Here is a 19,379-nt window from a genome sequence, read left to right as displayed (position 1 = left end):
GTTCCAAAAGACCAGTTGGGATGGGAGGTAGTAATGTTTGTTGTTTCATTACATTTTGAGGTAATTTGTTTTATAATAGCAAGAGATAACTAACACAAGGGCAGACCCATCATCTCCGACAGGGGCAGCAAGTGTGTACAGTTGGACTCTGGGTAGCACCATATTCAACCCTTTGCTCCACCAGCTACAGGGGCAATGGCAACTTCCTGCAGTTGCTGACCTCTAGATAATGCCTCCTTTCCCTTAGCCAGCATTTTCAACACCTGTCACTCTTTTTCCTATATTAAATCCCTTCTCTCTTAAATATCTGAATGGGAACTGATACATCCATGTAACTATTTTTCCTGAGAAGGAGATACACGGGAGCATCACATTGTTCTAAATTCAGTCATGTCTTTTTAGATGTTAAAAAATGTGACGTAAGTTTTGATTTCTTTTTTCTTCTTTTTTTTATTTTAAGACTTTATTTATTTATTTGACACAGAGAGAGAGACAGCCAGAGAGAGAGGGAACATAAGCAGGGGGAGTGGGAGAGGAAGAAGCAGGCTCCCAGCAGGGGAGCCCCATGCAGGGCTCGATCCCAGGACTCTGGGATCACACCCTGAGCCGAAGGCAGATGCTTAAGGACTGAGCCACCCATGCGCCCCTTCTTCTTTTTCTTAAAGCAAATAGAGGTTTGCTTCTCTGCAGTCCTGGTTTCTGGGGTGTAGTTGGTATATATCCCTGCCCTACAGGAAGCAAAGGCAATGCATAAGGGCTTGTGAAGGACACACAGTGGTTTCTTCATTTTCATGTGAGAGTCCATGGAAGTGCAATCGCTGCATGCTCCCTGGAACTAGGATAAAATAACATGCCGTGTGTATGAGGGCAAACTCTTAACTCAGCAGGTGAACAACCATATTGACTCCATTTCCCTTGGAGACAGTAAAACTAGAAAGAAACCTACATATCAGGCCAGAGCAGCTCTTGATGAGGCTCAAAAGAGAGGTGGCAAACTCATAACTACATAGCAAAAACCAAGTCAGAGGCAGCAAAAGCTGTAGTTTGAGAACAAAGGGAGACAAAAAGACTAGTTAAAGAGGCCATATCTACCCACCCACAGAACACCCAGTGAAGAAAATGAGCTACACTTCTGCCCCTGCAAGGCTTGAGGAGAGGAGACATTCAGGAAAACCACAGGCACTGAAGATTTGTTTATATGAAACGAAAAATAAACGAAACTATGCTTTTGATATATGGCTGACAGTGAGGACAAAGGCAAACACCAGCATATACTTGGCATTGGAAGAATGCCCTTTGCCAAAGATCTCAAAGCAGTTTGTCTATTAATTGACTTACGAGACAGTTAAATTATTACTTCTTTATGTGGCATTTTGTTCTAAAATTTGCTAAGCATTTTACAACCCAAGTACATTGGTTATTCCCCAAACACTTTGATACATGTAGTGCAGCTGTTCCTGTTTGACACATGTGGAAACTGACCCTCAAAGAAGTTGGGTAATGTATTGAAGATCAGGGGAGGACAGAAGGTTAGAAATGAATGTTTAAACACCGGATAAGGGATGGGAAACTCAGTGGAGACAACTCAGTGCTTTCTATAGCTAGTTCTTCAGGGCATCTGTGTTGGGCAGAATAATGGTTCCTCAAAGATATCCATGTCCTAATCCCTGGAAACTGTAAGTTACCTTATGTGGCAAAAGAGACTTTGCAGATGATTAAGGATCTTGAGATGGCAAGATTACCCTTATTATCTGGATGGGCCCAAGAGAATCACAAAGGTCTTTGTAAGGGAAAGAGGAAGGTGGAAGAGTCATACGAGATGTGATGATGGAAACAGAGACTGGAGTGATGGGAGGTCATGAACCAAGGACTGGGCGACCTCTGGAAGCTATAATGAGCAAGAAGCGTTTCCTCCCCTACAGCTTCCTGACAACCCACTTTAAACTTCTGACTTTCAGAACTGTAAGATAATAATAACTTTGTGTTGTTTTAAAGCCATTAAGTTTGTGATCATTTGTTATAGCAGCAATGGGAGGCTAATACAGTGTCTTTGAGGAATGGAGATCTGGATGATTCTCTGACACTACAGACCTGAAATTTCATTTTCTGAGTTAAAGAAGATCTTCTGGGGGGGCAGGAATTACTTGGATATTTACAACAATAATGGATTTTATGGTTTGAAGGAAGAATAATGGCAGTAACCTCAGTAATAGTAGTGGATAATAGTCATTGAGCCTTAACATATGCCAACTGCTGGATCAGGCTTTTGATGTGTCTTCTCTTTTGTTTCTTATAACAGCTCTAGGAGATAATAATTATCCTCATTTTACAGAGGAGGAAACCCAAGTCTAAGAAAGCCATGCAGTTAGGGTGAGAGCTGACATTTACCCACCTGTTCATCTGACTCCTAGTCACTACTTGAAATGGCCATTTTAGAGACACCTTAATTGACCAGAGGGAAAGAATGAGTCATGTGTGAAGGAAGATTGTGACAGAAAGTCGAGGAAAAGGCCTTTTTCTGGCATTGAGGAGGTGTGATGGCTGCCTCAACCAAGAGGGAGGTGAGGGACAACTTCTCCTTTCCCTGTTTTCATTCTACTGCTCTAGCCAACCACTTTATAACATACCCACCGTTGGAGGGGAACACTTTTCTTCCACTCTTTTTTAGCCAAGAGTGACACCTTTATTGCAAGCAAGCAAACGATTCCACATTACATCACAAATGTCTTTCCCACTGGAAGCAACAATATTCATACAGAGGCTCTGGGGCTTCAGCTCACGTGAGCGGGAGTGGGGGGCTTCAGTGAGTGGGACCTGGAGGATTGGAGACGGGAGGACCACAGGCTTAGTGAGGTGTCACTGGAGCTAGCATAACTAAGTTTGGTATCAGTTAGAACTGAAAAAATTCAAAATATTATAGGCACTATTGTAAAACAGACATTTCTAATAAGCCCTACTTCACAGGGTAGTTGTGTGAATTGAATTAATAAGTGTAAAGTGCTCTGAATAGTGCTATAAAAACAGTGTAGCTATGACTTTGCTGTGCCCACCACTGCAACTATTCGTGCTGCTACAAGTGCTGCGATGATCACCACTGCTTCCATGACTGCTACAGCATCGCTCCTACTACTGCTCTGTTCCTACTCCCACCACTGCTACCATCACTATTACATCACTGCTCTTACCATTGCTCTATTCCTGCCATTACCACTGCCATGATTACTACTATACCATTGCTATGGCCTCCACTATGATTACTACTCTACTATTGCTCTGATTATTACATTATCACAGTTACTCTTACTACTATTACTCTTGACTACTTCTGCTACTATCACATTTACTTCAAATACTACCATTATTGCTCTTACTATTGCTGTTACTACAATTATAATCACTATCACTACCACTACTACTAATGTCCAGGCACAGCAAATGCTTCCTTTACAATAAATATGCAACATGGACTTATGTATCTTCATAAAGGGATGACTAGAGCAAATCTTCATGTCATTCTGGGTTTGCCTGGCAACACTTCCTCATCTGGATCTTTTCTTTGGGTTATTGCCATCCTTTTGCTACTGCTCAGGCTTGGACAAAGTGGCTGTCATTGCCCTGAGCTCTCTGAGGTAGCATCTCTGCTTGCTTCACTAATCCTTGTCAGTGACAAATGCTCCTCAAATCCATTCCCAATGGCCCTTTGAAGTGGACAAACAACTCCATAGCCATGAAATATCATGTTTTATATAGAAGGCACTGTGTCAAATGTCATCAGTAGCTCAGCCATGGGGCTGCTGATTTCAGGCTAATTCAGATATTTTGGGGATAATAATAAGAACTAATGTTTATCTAGTGCTTATCAGGTCTTATCATGTGCTTTTCGAGGCACTAACCACAGACTGACTTTTTAACCCTTCACTAAACTTTTTGAAGTGGTTCCTATTATTAACCACACTTTACAAATGAGAACACTGAGGCAAAGAGAAGTTAAGACACTTGTTCAAGATAACACAGAAAGTGGGAGAGCTGAGATTTGAACTCAGGCAGTCTAACTCAATGGAAGATGCTACTAGGCACCACAAACCAACACACTGGCTTTACTATACAAGGAGATCAAGGCCTAATGAAGACAGCTGCCCATAGTAGTTGCTCAGTAAATGCTAGACCAGCAAATAAATGAATATAAAATGAGTGGAAGAATGAGAATAACCTAACATGTCATTTGTGTGAACGAAGAAAGGAAGAATTTTGAGTCTTCCAAACCAAACTACTCAGTTATTGGTAAAACAGATTGGCAAGGGACTTACGGAGGTCAAGAAGAAACTGATGAGAAGGGACGTGTAGGTACCTACTTTGCTAGAGATCTAGCGAATTTGTCACCAGGTTTTCACTCTGAGGATTTTCTTGGGCTCCCTGGGTCTACTTGTGCCTTGGCAAGAGGAAGGCACTTGAGTAGTGGGAGGCGGGAGGACTTCTGGATACTTGACCGGTCCTTGGACCTGTGTGGAATGACACACGACGTTGTTCCATCCTCTACAACAAATCAGCACCTTTCTCTGATGTGGAGAGTGATTTGTTTGCTTCTCTTATGCATAAAAATTGTGTGTCATAGAACTTTAGTGCCGAAAAACTCCTTAAAGGTCAAACCCATTCATTTTACTCATTAGGAAAGTGAGTCCCAAGGGGTCAAGTAATTTGACAAGGCCACAAAACTAGACAGGGGCAAATTGCCCTGATTCTCCAGGCATTAGACCACACCTTTAATTATGGTTTGTTTGTTTGCCCTGATCTGGTGACAGTCCCTTGTGTTGACTTAAATGCCTTGGTGTTTTAGATAAAAAGGTTGGCCTGAACCAGGGCCACAGGCACATTTTGCCTTTCATAACACTGGATACAACAAAGATCTAATTAGCTAATTAATCTACACTGCATTCCCTTGATACGAGGTCATACAACTTTCATTTTTAAGATGGACAAACTAAGGTAGTTTGCATTTTCCTTCACTTAATATTTAAAACCTCTTTATAAGAGGAAGCAGCCCCAAAGAATTCTATTTGTGCTTATATTAATATCACTTAATTAAAAACATTTTTCAGCATTATAACAAATAGAACTACCTTAGCTATAATATATGTTCTTCTAGCAGCAAAATTTTGCCTCTTTACACAGTTAACAAATGTGCGCACCATAAGATTATAATAAATTATTTAGAGGGTATTTACTTTTAATTATTATTTTCCCAATAAATTCTAAAATTCAATTCCAAAGAAAGTAAGATGACTTAGTTACATACAAATGTTTCACGCTGGACTCATTTTGGCTTTCTGGAACTGACTATACTACTTTATTAAAAATTTCTTTTGCTTTTAATAAGGGAGAAGGGAGAGACCACTGTGTCATTTAATTGCTCACTCTGTCCTGCCTAGCATGTAAACTTCTTCATAATCGTACTTTACCATAGTTCTTCCTCCTGAATAGAAAATACGAAATCTTCTCTCCAAAACTTCACTTTAATTATTACTCCTATATGATATGAAACAGTGATTAAAGTAACTCATGTCTGAAGCCAATTTGATATATGACAATAAAAATTTCTTGTCAAATTCCAATTTGATCTGCATGATAGGTATATTCATAGTCTGTTATTGATTTTTCCTACTTTGATAATTCAGCACTATTTGTCTTTGGGTTTTCTCTGGCTTGAAAGGAAAAAAAATGCTGTTTCTATTCTCACTGTCATTAAACATTTTTATTTTTAAATGACCATATTGTAAAGCCATACAGATTCTGTAGTATTATAATCCAGGTGAGTAATCTAATTCTATCACCTTTGAATTGTGGATGGGCATACACATTTTTGTTGGTTCAGTGGGTGACGATTTAAACTGATCCCTAGATTTTGTGTGTTCCCTTTCTAATATTTCTCTCCTCCATTATTCTACTATTTGATGCTTGTGGGATTGATAGGAATTAGCACAGAAAATGGAACTCAAGTGTCTGGTTTGAAGTCCCTTTCCTCCTTTGTAGAGCTCACAGCAGAGAAAAATGTAACTCCAGGAATCTCTTCCTTTTATTTGTGACCTCAATAAGGAGTGACTATTATTTTTCCATTTTATAGATGGAGATATTAAGACAAAATCAGTTTGGGGACATGCCTCAGGTTGTGTAGTGAATCAAGGCCGCAGTCAAGGGGAGCAAAATATAGGAATGAGAGTTGGTTAAATAAATAAACTCATAGCCACATACACAGTATTAGTTGGAAATACTAATAACTCAAGGAGAGTTTAAGTAAAGTTGTGGCTGATAGAGCATTTGTAGGAATTTAAGGACATTTAGGAGTTGTTTCTAAGCTTGCGAAGCCACGATTGTGGAGGAAGTTGCAACTCTTTCCTACAAAATGTCTCTTGGTACTATTGTCAGACAGTTGGTCTAAGCCAGTGTGGCAATTCTTATTTTGTTATGTTTCCCAAAACCCCTTTTGGTATTTTATCTACTGGAGCGTTCATTTGAGACAAACAGCTTATGTACTCTTTCTAGCCAAGCAGAAACCAGAATGAATGAGAACACTGCCTAAGGAAATCTGTCCTCCTGATTTCCCACATGAAGCCGGCTGGAGAGTCCCTGTTCCCCTGACAGAGCCTTCTGCAGGTTCCACCAATACCTGTCAACTGCCTGGCCTGTCATGGGGATGGTGGCAGCTGTTGCTTCCACTTCTTCAAAATAAAAACTGCAAATAAGTATATTTAAAAACTGTGTCTATCCTCCTTCATCTTCCCAGCTATTTTCCTGGACGAATGTGGTTAGTGGTGTAAGTGAGATCTTTTCTGAACTTCGTTGAAATCCAGACTTGCCTAGTCAGTGACTTCACCTATTTTTTAAAATATATCTATGTTTTAATTTACATATTTTTCTTATTTTTCTGAACATTTACTATATACTAAGGAATATGCAAAAAGCTTCATATTCTGTCTTAGTCAATTCAGGCTGCTATAACAAGACCACAGACTGGGTGGCTTAACAGAAGTTTATTTTTCACAGTACCGGAAGCTGGGAGGTCCAAGATCAGTGTGTCACCAGATTCAGTGTCTAGTGAGGATCTTCTTCCTGGTTTGCAGACAGCTTTCTCACTGTACCCTCACAGTCTCTTTCTATTCTCATTACATGTCCTCAAAGATGACCTTATAAGGTAATTTCATGGGGGCCCCACTGTCATGACCTCATGTAAACATAATTACCTCCTAAAGGCCCCATGTCCTAATGTCATCAAACTGGGAATTAGGATTTCAACATATGGATTTTTTTTTGAGACACAAACATGCAGTCCATAACACATATAACATTTAATCTTAAACAGCCCTACAAAGTGGATGTTATAACCAGATGGCAATACTAGGTTTAAGTGACTTGTGGAAGTCACCCAGCTGGGTGGCATCCTCAGGTCTGGCTGACCCTAGGTCCTATGTTTCTAGTCAGGATGCCCCATGCCCCCTTAACTTAATAGTCTATAGTCTTGCAGAGGTGAACCTCCTCAGTGGTCTTTGCAGAAGCATCACCTTGAAGATGAGTTCTTAAAGGACCACTGGCACTTACAGTTTTTGTACACTTCCTATGGACTGGTGGTAATGACTTAGGCTTTCTGTGGGCTTAATTTTCACATGCATAATTTGGCTTCAGTGATATTGGTTTAGCCGGACTTCCTGGTTTGTGTATGTGCATGTGTGTGTGTTCTCTGGCTTGGAGAGTCAGCAATTATTGATGATCAGAGTTTCCCTCATCTTCTTTTTAGAAAGACTTCTTAGTATTCTTTTATTTGAAGGTCAAATTGAGTATGGTAGTTCTCCCAGGGATATTTTTCTCTTAATTCAGCAAAGGCGAGTGAAATACTTTGGAAAACAATGTGAAAAACTATCAACATTAATCTCCAAACACCTATACACATGTACCCAAAGAATTTATACAACATAGATGGAGAAGCATTTTCAGGGCACAGATTATCTGAAGCAAGGTAGACTGATAGTTTCCTGTTGGGTTTGCTCAGACTTACTTCTGAGCCTTTAATTGTGCATATGAGCCTCAAGGTCATTCCCTTTGGCTCTGGCTAGGCTCTCCTTCATCTGTAGTCACTCTGCTTCCTAGGCAAGTCTTGCCTGAAAGTGGAAGGCTTATTCTCTGTAGTTCCACAATTCCTGCCTGGAATATAGGCTATCTGGTGCTCTGATCTCACTTTTCCTGGTTTACATACTCTCCATTTGCAATGACACTTAACTTCTTTACTCACTGAGCTAGTGCAGTGGCTGGGCTTGCTTTCTCTTAAGGCTCTGGAGCTTCCATCATTGAAGGATCCATCCTGGGAGGCTCTTCACCCCAGTTCAGCTTCCTGTCAGTGTAAGCAAAGCCTACTTTTCTTCTGGCTTCAAAACTTTGCATCCTGCCTTACTATGTTCCTACTTCAGTCCTAAGGTATAGGATGTCCTAAGGTATAGCTCTAATGCTCATTTACAGGGCTGGGATTATTGAAAGAGCTCTGCCATGTTACCAATCATTCCATTTTCCTAGTTACTCTTGGGGATTCACCCAACCAGAGGAATAGGTAACAAAAGAAAAATGTCTCACACATACAGTGGCAATAATAAAAATATAAGAAAATGAGTATTCATTTTCTGTATGCCTTTCTCATATTAGAGATATGAGACATAAGATATAAAATAGGAACCTTAAGTAATAATGAGTTTTTTGGAAGACATATTTTTTTATCCTTAGGATGTGCCCCACTCTGGGCTTCAGTCTCACATTTATGGAAATCTCATAATGGTGTATATCAGTTATGATGCTCTGGGTTGCAAGTAACTGAGAACAACTCTGACTCTAAAGCAAATAAGGGGCACAGTGGGGGTTGGGAGATCATGTTTGGAAAATGAACAAGAATCAGAGTCAAGAAGCAAGAGAATCTGGTCATGCCGCTGATGTTAGTACTTTTAACCAACCCTTTATCTTTGCTTCACTTGCTCAAAATTCAGGTGAGTGAGAGCATCTGACAGACTGAGCCTTGATCGTGTGCTAGCATTGCCTACTAGGGAATGGGGAAAGGAATGATTGAATCCCTGTAGCTTCCTCTCTGGGAGCTAGTAGAAACTCTCTAAGACTATGCTCCAGGAGGTAGGTATTCCTTAAAACCAGGCAAGGGGCAGGTTGGATGCTAGACTGGCATTAAAAAACCCCACAAGGGGCACCTGGGTGGCTCAGTCAGTTAAATGACTGACTCTTGATTTCAGCTCAGGTGATGATCTCTGGGTTGTAGGATCAAGCTCCACACCCAGCAGAAAGTCGCTTGAGATTCTCTCTCTCCCTCTGCCCCTCCCCCCACTCTTGTGCACATGCTCTTTCTTTCTCTCTCTAAAATAAATAAATAAATAAATAAATCTTAAAAAAAAAACCTCACAAAAAACATAAAAAAGACAAAGATGACAAAGGATTACAATGGGAAAAAAATCCGCTGGCCAGTCCAGTGTATTTTCTCAGGACTGTTTTTTAAAAATATCAATTAGTATTCTTAACAGTGTTCTGAATCTCTAGAGCCCTCCCTTTCGTTCTCTTTCTTAAACACACACTTTTTAGGTTAGCAATTGCCTTAATATCATCAACATTTTATACTGAGACTACACAGTCACAGCTGAAGTGTATAGTCAGAATTTGATTCAGAAGATTGATGTCCTCTTCAGGCTGCAGACCATCTGATTACTGGATCTCCTCTGGGCAATGAAGCTGCCTCCTCTTTCTCCTCTCTCGACCGTCAAGCTTGCACCACAGTAATAATATTTAATAAGAGCGGCAGTAAAGCTAAGTCATTGCTTCTCTGATGGTCAGAGTGGAACGCAGCTCCAAATAAAACAGGAGTGATTGTCATACAGATAATACAGTTGTTTTAGTTCTTTCACCTTGAGAAAGGATGAGGTAGCCTGAATGTTGATTGATGCTTGTCTCTCACAGCCTACTGGAATAATACATTGGGTGTTTGGGTGAAATTGTGAGGTGCACTTGATCATGTATTAAACATTTGTGAGCTATTTGCTGCTGCATATACTGACTGGATCTTGAAAAACAGCCTTGCTGGTTCAGGATAAAGGAAATAAAGCCTTTGTATTTTTGCCTGCTCTACCTGAATCAGGTGACTCTTTCTAAGGCTATTCAAGCACTTTGCCACATTCATCTGCCTTTTTCACATATCATCCCAGAATAAATAATGTAGAGTATGTAATACAGGGGAAGCTCATTTAAAGGAAACATCTACGTATAGAAATCTGAATTTATGAAACAGAAAAATTGTGGTGAGGTTAGTTACATTAGAAAATAATTTTCTTTTTGGTTTTACAAAAGGATTCACGTTAGGATTTCTTTAAACACCACAGTCCCTTGTCGGATTAAGATTGTGACTGAAACTCTCTCTCAGAAATACATCTATTACTAAATCAAGCCACATTTTATGTTGTCCAATTTTATAACTGAAGAACTGGGAATAATCCTGAAAAAAATAGAAACTTTGTGTAGCTCTAGAGAGGATCTAGGATACCTGATTTTCATTTCCTTACTCTCCTAGAAAGAGAATAGCTTCCATGGAAATAAAAGCTGGGACCTTTCTTTCCAAAAACCTGGAACATTCCTGCATTAAGTCATGACATAAAGGTAAGGTCATTCTACTAGTAATGGTGACATTTTCAAACTATGTTTTAAATAAGATGTCACATTGATGGTTCAGATTTTCTGCTTTGGAAAAAAGAATTTTAGCAAGTATGACTTCTAAAAATAAAACATATTCCAAGGAAATACTGTCTTCAGATATCATAGTTTGTAACTTAGGGAAAGACATTTCACTGTAACCTTTCTGGGCCTTAGTTTCCTCACCCACAAAATAAAATTTTTAAAAATTGAGATATACTTGACATATAACACTATTTTAGTTTCAGATGTACTATATGATTTGATATTTGTATATATTGTGAAGTGATCACCATGATAAGTCTAGTTAACATCCAAAATGAAGCTTTGAGTTAGATTATCACAGAGGCTTTTTATAGCTCCCATATTTGCTACTTAGTTCTTTATAAGAGTAAGATAAATCCTATGATTTGAAGATTCTATTCCCTTTCCTTTGCTTAATTCAAATCCTACATTAAATCACTGATCAATCTATATTTTGCTTTATCTTCTAATCTTATAAATGTACTTTTTTAGTGTTTTTAAAGTCTGTGTCCAGACTTATAGCTAGTTAGAGGTCTGAAGAACAGTGCAAAACAATGTTAGGTGTATCCAGGTAGTCTTCTGTTTTTATTTTAATGAGGAACAAAATCTTAGATTCTATTTCTTTTCTTCTTTTTTTTTTTTTTTGAGAGAGAGAGACTTGAGTGCACGTGCATGAGGTGGGGAAGGGCAGAGAGAGGGAGAGAGACTCTTTTTTTTTTTAAAAATTTTTTTATTATATTATGTTAGTCACCATACAGTACATCTCTGGTTTCTGATATAAAATTCGATGATTCATTAGTTGCGTATAACACCGAGGGCACCATGCTATACGTGCCCTCCTTACTACCCATCACCAGTCTATCCCATTCCCCCACCCCCCTCGCCTCTGNAAAAAAATTTTTTATTATATTATGTTAGTCACCATACAGTACATCTCTGGTTTCTGATGTAAAATTCGATGATTCATTAGTTGCGTATAACACCGAGGGCACCATGCTATACGTGCCCTCCTTACTACCCATCACCAGTCTATCCCATTCCCCCACCCCCCTCGCCTCTGAAGTCCTCAGTTTGTTTCTCATAGTCCATAGTCGGGAGAGAGACTCTTAAGTCGGCTCCATGCCCACCACGGAGCCCCACATAGGGCTCGACCTTGACCTTGAGATCATGACCTGAACAGAAATCAAGAGTCAGAGGCTTAACTGACTGAGCTACCCAGGCGCCTCAGAATCTTAGATTCTTACACAGTGAAGGTCAAAAAGAGTAAAAATGTAAGGGAGTACAACTGAAAAAGCCAATGAGTAGAAATTCCCCTCTGGTAAAGGTCTTACAGCCTTGGTGGTTCATCATTTCCATGAATACGCCCTGGGTCTGGTGTGTTAAAGTGAGATCACCTAATTCAGTGGGACAATGAAACATGGGCATGAAGCAACAGCCTTAGAGAACTGCTGCTTGTGAAAGCCATGGGATGGTCAGTTCTGAATCCTGAAGATCAATTTTAGCCAGGTTACATGAATACAGGATATTCCACATAGCTTTGAGCAGTGACTCCTGATGCTAACCACCCAGACTTAGGCCACACTTCACAGGTTAAGGGCACAGTCCTCCACAAGACTGTATACACCACCCAGTCACAGGGGTTCCCAGGCCGTGCTGACTTATGCCCAACTGGCTACAAATTTGGGGGTTCCCTCTAATTTGAGATAGTCTGCTAGAATGACTCAGAGAACACAGGAACGTGGCATACTTACAATTACCATTATATTACAGCAAAGAGTTCAGACAAATCAGAACCAGATAAAAGAAGAGGCTCAAAGCATGAGGTGTCCTTTCCTGATGGAGTCATGATGCATCAATCTCTCAGCAATTCGATGTGCAACAACACACACAGAGTACTGCCAACCAGGGAAGCTCAGCCAAGATAGTCTGTGTCGAGTTTTTACTGGGGCTTCCTTAACTAGGCACGAAAGACACTTCTATTACCCTGGAAATTCCAAGGATTTAGAGGCTCCTTCCTACTCAGGACAAAGGCCATCCAAATTTTTAATTATAGAACACCTTGCTTTTGTTCTGTAGTCTTTGTACCGAATACAAGTTGCTAGTTCTATCTTTCTGTGACAGGAGCTTCCTGCCCCAGTATTTGGACTCGGCCTTACTTCCCCTCTCCACACCTAGCCTAAGCTATAAGGTGAACTCCCCAAGGCTTCAGCCATGTCCTGCTTCCCTTCCTGGGAAACCTCTCATTTTATCCGTCAGACCAGGCCCGGGGGCATGGTCAATGGCGTTCACAAGAGAACATTTCCTGGTTGAGGGGCTTGGGTGAAGAGGACGGCTGCCCCACTGCAGAGTGCTGGCACTTGGGCTGAGTCAGAGAGAGAGCGCAGTACCCTGAGGCTGTACTTGTGGAAAGGCTCTAGGGACAGCTTTGGGCCTCTGGCTGAGGGCCAGTGGGCCTCTGGGGCAATGGAGCGGAGTGTTTTGGTACCTGCACCCTCCGACCTTGGCAGACATCAGATTGACACCACAAGGAGCCTGCTCTCGGAGCCCCTGAAGTAAAGGAGCTTAAACTGCTTGGCTTCATCTGGCTTCCACCACTTGCTGGCTTAATGATCATAGGCAAGTTACTTTTCTAAGCTTCAATTTCTTCATCAGTAAAATGAAAGTTTACCATGATGGAATGTTAATACCTGTAATGTGTTGAGCATAGCTCAGAGAAGCTCAGGGTTTGTCATTGTCAATTGCTTTTGGACTTGTAGAATAGCCATTGAGTATTACTAAATGTTTATTTGTTAAAGTGGTATACCCCAAATATCTCCAGGTCAGTGGTTTTATCGGATTTTTAGCAGTCGATACCTTTGTTAAAGGGAAATCTTTCACAAAATCCTAATCAGTAAAGCAGATAAAATCTATGCAAAGCTGGGCTCTTCTAGTCGAACAGGGCCCTGCCCATCTGCCACCCTTTTATCTCCCCGGTATTGAGCCATGTTTGAGAAAGTTGGTTGAAAACTGGTCTAGACCAGCTAGTCTCCTCTCCTCCAACCTCCTCCCAGTCAGCTCCTGTAACAGGATAACAGAAGCATCTTTGTACAATTCCAAAGTCATATAATTTCCTTCTTTCAGTTTCTCCGTAAGCAAAATGGAGAGGATAATGCCAGCTTTGTTGTGACAGTGAATTTGGGATAATGTCTGTAAACTATTTTGAGTCTTTATAGATCAGCTTTAGGGACAAAGGTCCTTGCTATCTCTAATTAGCTTGCTTCTAAAAATATGGTATTCTGAACATACTACTTAAAAATGGGTCAGACCCTTCCTTATTCTGTGTAATCTTAAGATAGGGTGGAAGCAATGACTTAGTCATTGGGAAAAAAATGTGCTCTGTTTAATTGAAAAAAGAGTTTTGAATTAGAGTTATTCAGAAAGTCTGCCCAGAAATCAGCAAAGAGAAGGCTATGTGGCAGCATCTATAGAAAGCTATTTATGAAGCTGGGTTATAACTGGGTCATTCTAGTCCTTCTTGTAATTTAATGTCCTTTGGTGAGAACTGAGACATCCTTACTAGGGTTCCCTGTCCCAGTATGACTAGTTTCATAGCCAGGCCTAATGTAGTCATTCTGCGCTGCAATAATGGAAGGTGAGAAGGCGTGGCTCTTAACAGTGTCGGCTCTGCTGTGAGTCTTGAGCTTGGTCCTGTTTCCATCTTATTACCAGAGGAAAGTGTAATTTATTTGATCATCGTGAGAATGAAAATAATAATACCTATTTCAAAGGTTTGATGTGAAGATTACATGAGATAATAATACATGGAAAGCACAATTCTTGATATATAGTAAATGATAATTAGATAGCTATTTTAAATGTCATCTGATTTTTTAAATTATTTTTAAGCCTTTTTTTGAGGTATAACTGATATAACACTATATTAGTTTTATGTGTACAGTGTAATAACTTGATATTTGTATATATTGCAAAATGATCCATTTTACATCGAAAATATAAGTCAAGTTAACATCCATTGCCATGCATAGTTACAAATTTTTTTCATGATGAGAATTTTCAGGATCCACTATCTATATTTCATTTCAGATCCATATTGCAAGTATGCAGTTTAGTATTCCTAACTGTAGTCATAAGGCTGTACTTTACATCCCATGGTTACTCTTTTTATAACTGGAAATTTGTGCCTGTTAACCCTGTTCCCCCCCCTTCTCCCCCTCACCCCATTCTAGGCAACCATAATCTCTTCTCTATATCTGTGAACTTGTTTCCACATACAAGTGAGGTCATATGGTACTTACCTTATTTGACTTATTTCACTTAGCATAATGCCCTCCAAGTCCACCTATGTTGTCTCAAATGGCAAGATTTCATTCTTTTTTTAAGGCTGAATAGTATCTCCCTCTCTCTCTCTCTCTCTCTCTCTCTCTCTCACACCACACACACACACACACACACACACACACACACACATCTTCTTTATTCATTCATCCATAGATGAACATGTAGGTTGTTTCCATGTCTTGGCTATTGTGAATAATGCTGCAATGAATGTGGGGGATCTTTTTTGAATTCGTGTTTTCATTTTTTTTAGGTAAACACCCACCCAGAGGTGGAATTGCTGGGTAACATGGTAGTTCTATTTTTATTTTTTTTGAGGAACTTCCATACTGCTTTCCATAGCAGCTGCATCAATTATATTCCTACCAGCAGTGCACAGAGGTTCCTTTTTCTCCATGTCCTTGCCAACGCTTGCTATTTCTTGCCTTTTTGATAATAGCCATTCTGACTGGTAGGAAGTGATACCTTATTATGGTTTTGATTTTCATTTCCCTCATGATAAGTGATGTTTAGGATCTTTTCATGTGCCTGCTGTATATCTCTGTGTCTTTGGAAAAATGTCTGTTCAGATCCTCTGCCCATTTTTTAATTGGATTTTTTTTTTTTTTTGCTATTGAGTTGTATGAGTTCTTTATATATTTTGGATACTAACCCCTTACTAGATATATGATTTGTGAATATTTTCTCTAATTTGGTAGGTTGACTTTTCATTTTGTTGATGGTTTCCTTTGTTGGGCAGAAGCTTTTTAGTTTGATGTAGTCCAACCAGTTTATTTTTGTGTTTGTTGCCATTACTTTTGGTATCAGATCAAAAAAATCATCATCAAGACCAGTGTCAAAGAGCTTACTACCTATATTTTCTTCTAGGAATTCTATGGTTTCAAGTCTTGCATTCCAATCTTTAATCCATTTTGAGCTAATTTTTGTGTATGGTGTAAGATTGTGGTCCAGTTGCATTCTATTGCATTTGGCTATTTAATTTTCCCAATACTATTTAATGAAGAGACTGTCATTTCCCATTGTATATTCTTGGCTATTTTACTGTAATTAATTGACCATATATGTGTGGGTTTTTTTCTGGGGTCCGTTTTCTGTTCCATTGAGCTTTATGTCTTTATATGCTAACACCATCCTGTTATGATTACTATAGCATTGAAATATAGTTTGAAATCAGGAAACTTGATGTTCACTAGTGTTAATGATAACTTTATTACAGATAATAAATATCTGTCCACCTCTATCTTTGACCATGGTCTAAAATTCTAAGTTCTAAAATCATCAAGAAGCTAAACCTTGGGAGGTAATGCCCTTCTGCAACTGGAAAGCCTGAACTGATGGGAGATTTTGACTTGCTGAAAGGTATTCTGAGAGTCCTTGTTATTTAAGTCTTCATTATCTGGGCTCTTGCAGTTATGAGCTTTCATGTGGGGAACAGAGCTCCTCATGTTCCCTTGCAAAATGAAGTGACCACTTACAATATTAATCCCCATTTCAATATCTTTGGGTAGTATTAGCTTTTATCTCTGCTCATCAACATTTTTTGAAACTAGTCTTTTGCTGATTGCCTCAAATTGTTAACTTCAGACAATATAATAAAATGACAAGGAAAACTAGGTGCAAAGTAAAATTGCAAATCATATAAAGGATGCAGGATTTCATGAGGTGACTAAATTAATATTGGATAACTGTGGAGTCAGTCATTAATTCAACAAATATTTATTGGGCACCTTCCATGTAGGAGATACTAGGTATTGGAGACTAGCCCTGAATAAAAGAGATGGAAATCCCAGCCCTCACGGACCTGACGCCAGATTTACCCAGAACCAATGACAAATGGATATGGCAGAGTTGAATCAGTCAAAAATCAGAAGAGAAAATCAACAAAGAAGATGACATGATAGACACTTTTGGTAATTTTAAAACATGTCCACAAATTCTTTGACACACCTCTCATAAAAGGTAGATCTTAGTTTCTCTCTTTTTGAAAATAGGCTGGCTTTAGAGGTTTGCTTCTAAGAAATAGAAGAATATGACAGAACAGAGATTCTGTGTGACTTCCCCGCTTAGGTCATAAAGAGTGATATGGCTTCAGTTTTCTCCTTCAGGGGCCCTGAGGTGCCATGTGTAAAATCCAGCCTCCTGAAGCCACTATGTTGGATAGACCATGTGGTGAAATAAGTGAGAGGGAGGAAGAAGTGTGAGGAGCCCTTGCTGTTCTGGCTTTCAGCTGAGTCTTCCCAGCCCAGGTGCCAGACATATAAATGGCAGGCTGGCAGATGATCCTAGCCCCCAGTGTTTGCTCCAGCTGATGACATGTGGAGCAGTGACAAGCTGTCCCTGCTGCGCCCTGCTCAGATTGCTTATTAAGGAGTCAACCATTTAAGTTTTGGTACTGAGCTGCTTCTAGGTAGAAGAGAGAATTTTTGCAGAATGTGAAAATTAGGAGGGGGAAGGTGTATTAACAAGATAGGTGGTGTTATTTTAAGCCACTGAGTTTTGGGGGTAATATGTTACATATCTATAATAACTAGAAAAATGCCTCAAAAGAATGATATGAATATCAAAGGAAAATAGAAACCCCTGAGAAAACTGAAGAAACCTTTGAATATGTTTGCAAAAAGAACCCTCTTTATGATCATTCTGTAAAAGTCAAACGGGAAGTGATGGATCTTACATTGGGTTGTCATTCAGTTCTTTTTGGGGGAACATAAATAAAAAACATCCTCCACATTAAGACTTAGTGTTTAAAGGTGTTTAGAACCTATATTCTGTTAAATATAAATACAATATACATATTCTCTCAATACATACTTCCATATGTATTGAGTTCTAATAAAGTTCTAATCAAACCTTCCCTGCCCACCATGACTTATTCCTCAAATTTGGTGTCTACATTAAGTGTTAAGCAGTCTTTTCTCACTTACTGGTTTTCTCAGCATGTCCTGTAGCAGTGACAGGAAGGGCAATGGGACTAATGAGGCATTGGATTTATTATGATTGTTACATAGTGGCTTTCCCTCAGCGTGCTCTCAGAGAGTATGGAGCACTTTCTTCAAATCAACCTGAAACATAAGCAGCGGATCAGTTAAAAGGAGGAAGAGTACATGTAGAGTCATTGTTATACGTAGTTGTCGTAGAGAGGTGATGGTTTTAGAGGGTGCTATAAACCTAAACCCGTCCTTCTTGAAAGTTCCTGAAACAAAGGCTTTCTGATTGGATGGTCCTCCAATCGGTTACAAAGGCCTTGTCTCACATCAGACTATAACAACATAATCCATGGTTCATTAGGAAAAGCTTTCACTTTGAAAACCAAGAATGCATGAGTATCTCTAAGAGGGTGCCACCCAGTGAATAAGGGGTCAGCCATTTAAGTTTCAGTATTGAGTTGCTTCAAGTTTTTGCTCTGCAGTCGGGATCCCTTAGGATGAAACTGGCATTTTCGTATTGATTGCCTTCTGCACTAATGTAGTTAGGTAGCAGAGAGAATTTTTGCAGAATGTGGAATTTAGCAGAGGGAGAATATATTAGAATGGCTGTGTTTCCTTGCCTCTGGGCATGGTTTGCTCCTTGAAGGTTAGAGCCAAGGGGATTCTTTATCTTCCAACATTTTCATTTAGGGCAATCAAACACCACAATTTGCAGTCTTCAGCTTTAGGGAATCTCAGACTTCAATAAAGAGGATGATATTTTATTATCTCCTCGGGTTGTTTTCAGAACTTTGAAAAAAATCACACAAACAGTTCTGACTGGACGACTATAACAGGGCAGAACAAACCACTCGAGTCTAGTTTCATTTAGGAAAGCGATTTTCATTGTTCAAGACACTTGTAGTAAGGGTACTAATACAAGTAAGGTTTTGGATTTCTTAGAAACCTCTTCTTTAAGTAGCAAGCACTTCCATTTTATTGAGTGCACAGAGAGGGGAAGTGGCAAGTCAAAGGAATTGTTCATGGTACACAAATGGAGGTTTCTAGAACTTTGTTTTTCAAGCTATTGGCCAGGACAAACCTGATCTACCCACTGTGAGATTTTTTTCCCTTTGAAAATAAATCTACCTCTGAAATCTTGAGGGGGTAAATGTAGGGAATCTCTTGTTATGCCTAAATGTGGAGTCAATGGTGTTTGTCCCAGCCACAGCTCTCTGAATGCTACCTGACTGTACTTGAGCCACTCAGCCTGTTGAATCTGAGTTTCCACATCTCTGAATCAGGGGCAAGTAATAACTTTCTTGATGCTAGGATCAGAGGTTTACATGAGCTAACTTGTGTAATGTCCTCAGACAGTACCTGGCATATAGCAGATGCTCC

Source organism: Ailuropoda melanoleuca, chromosome 11 (assembly GCF_002007445.2).
Source record: "Ailuropoda melanoleuca isolate Jingjing chromosome 11, ASM200744v2, whole genome shotgun sequence".
NCBI lineage: Eukaryota > Metazoa > Chordata > Mammalia > Carnivora > Ursidae > Ailuropoda > Ailuropoda melanoleuca.
The sequence above is the reverse complement of the archived record's forward strand: the minus strand, read 5'-3'. Positions refer to the sequence as shown.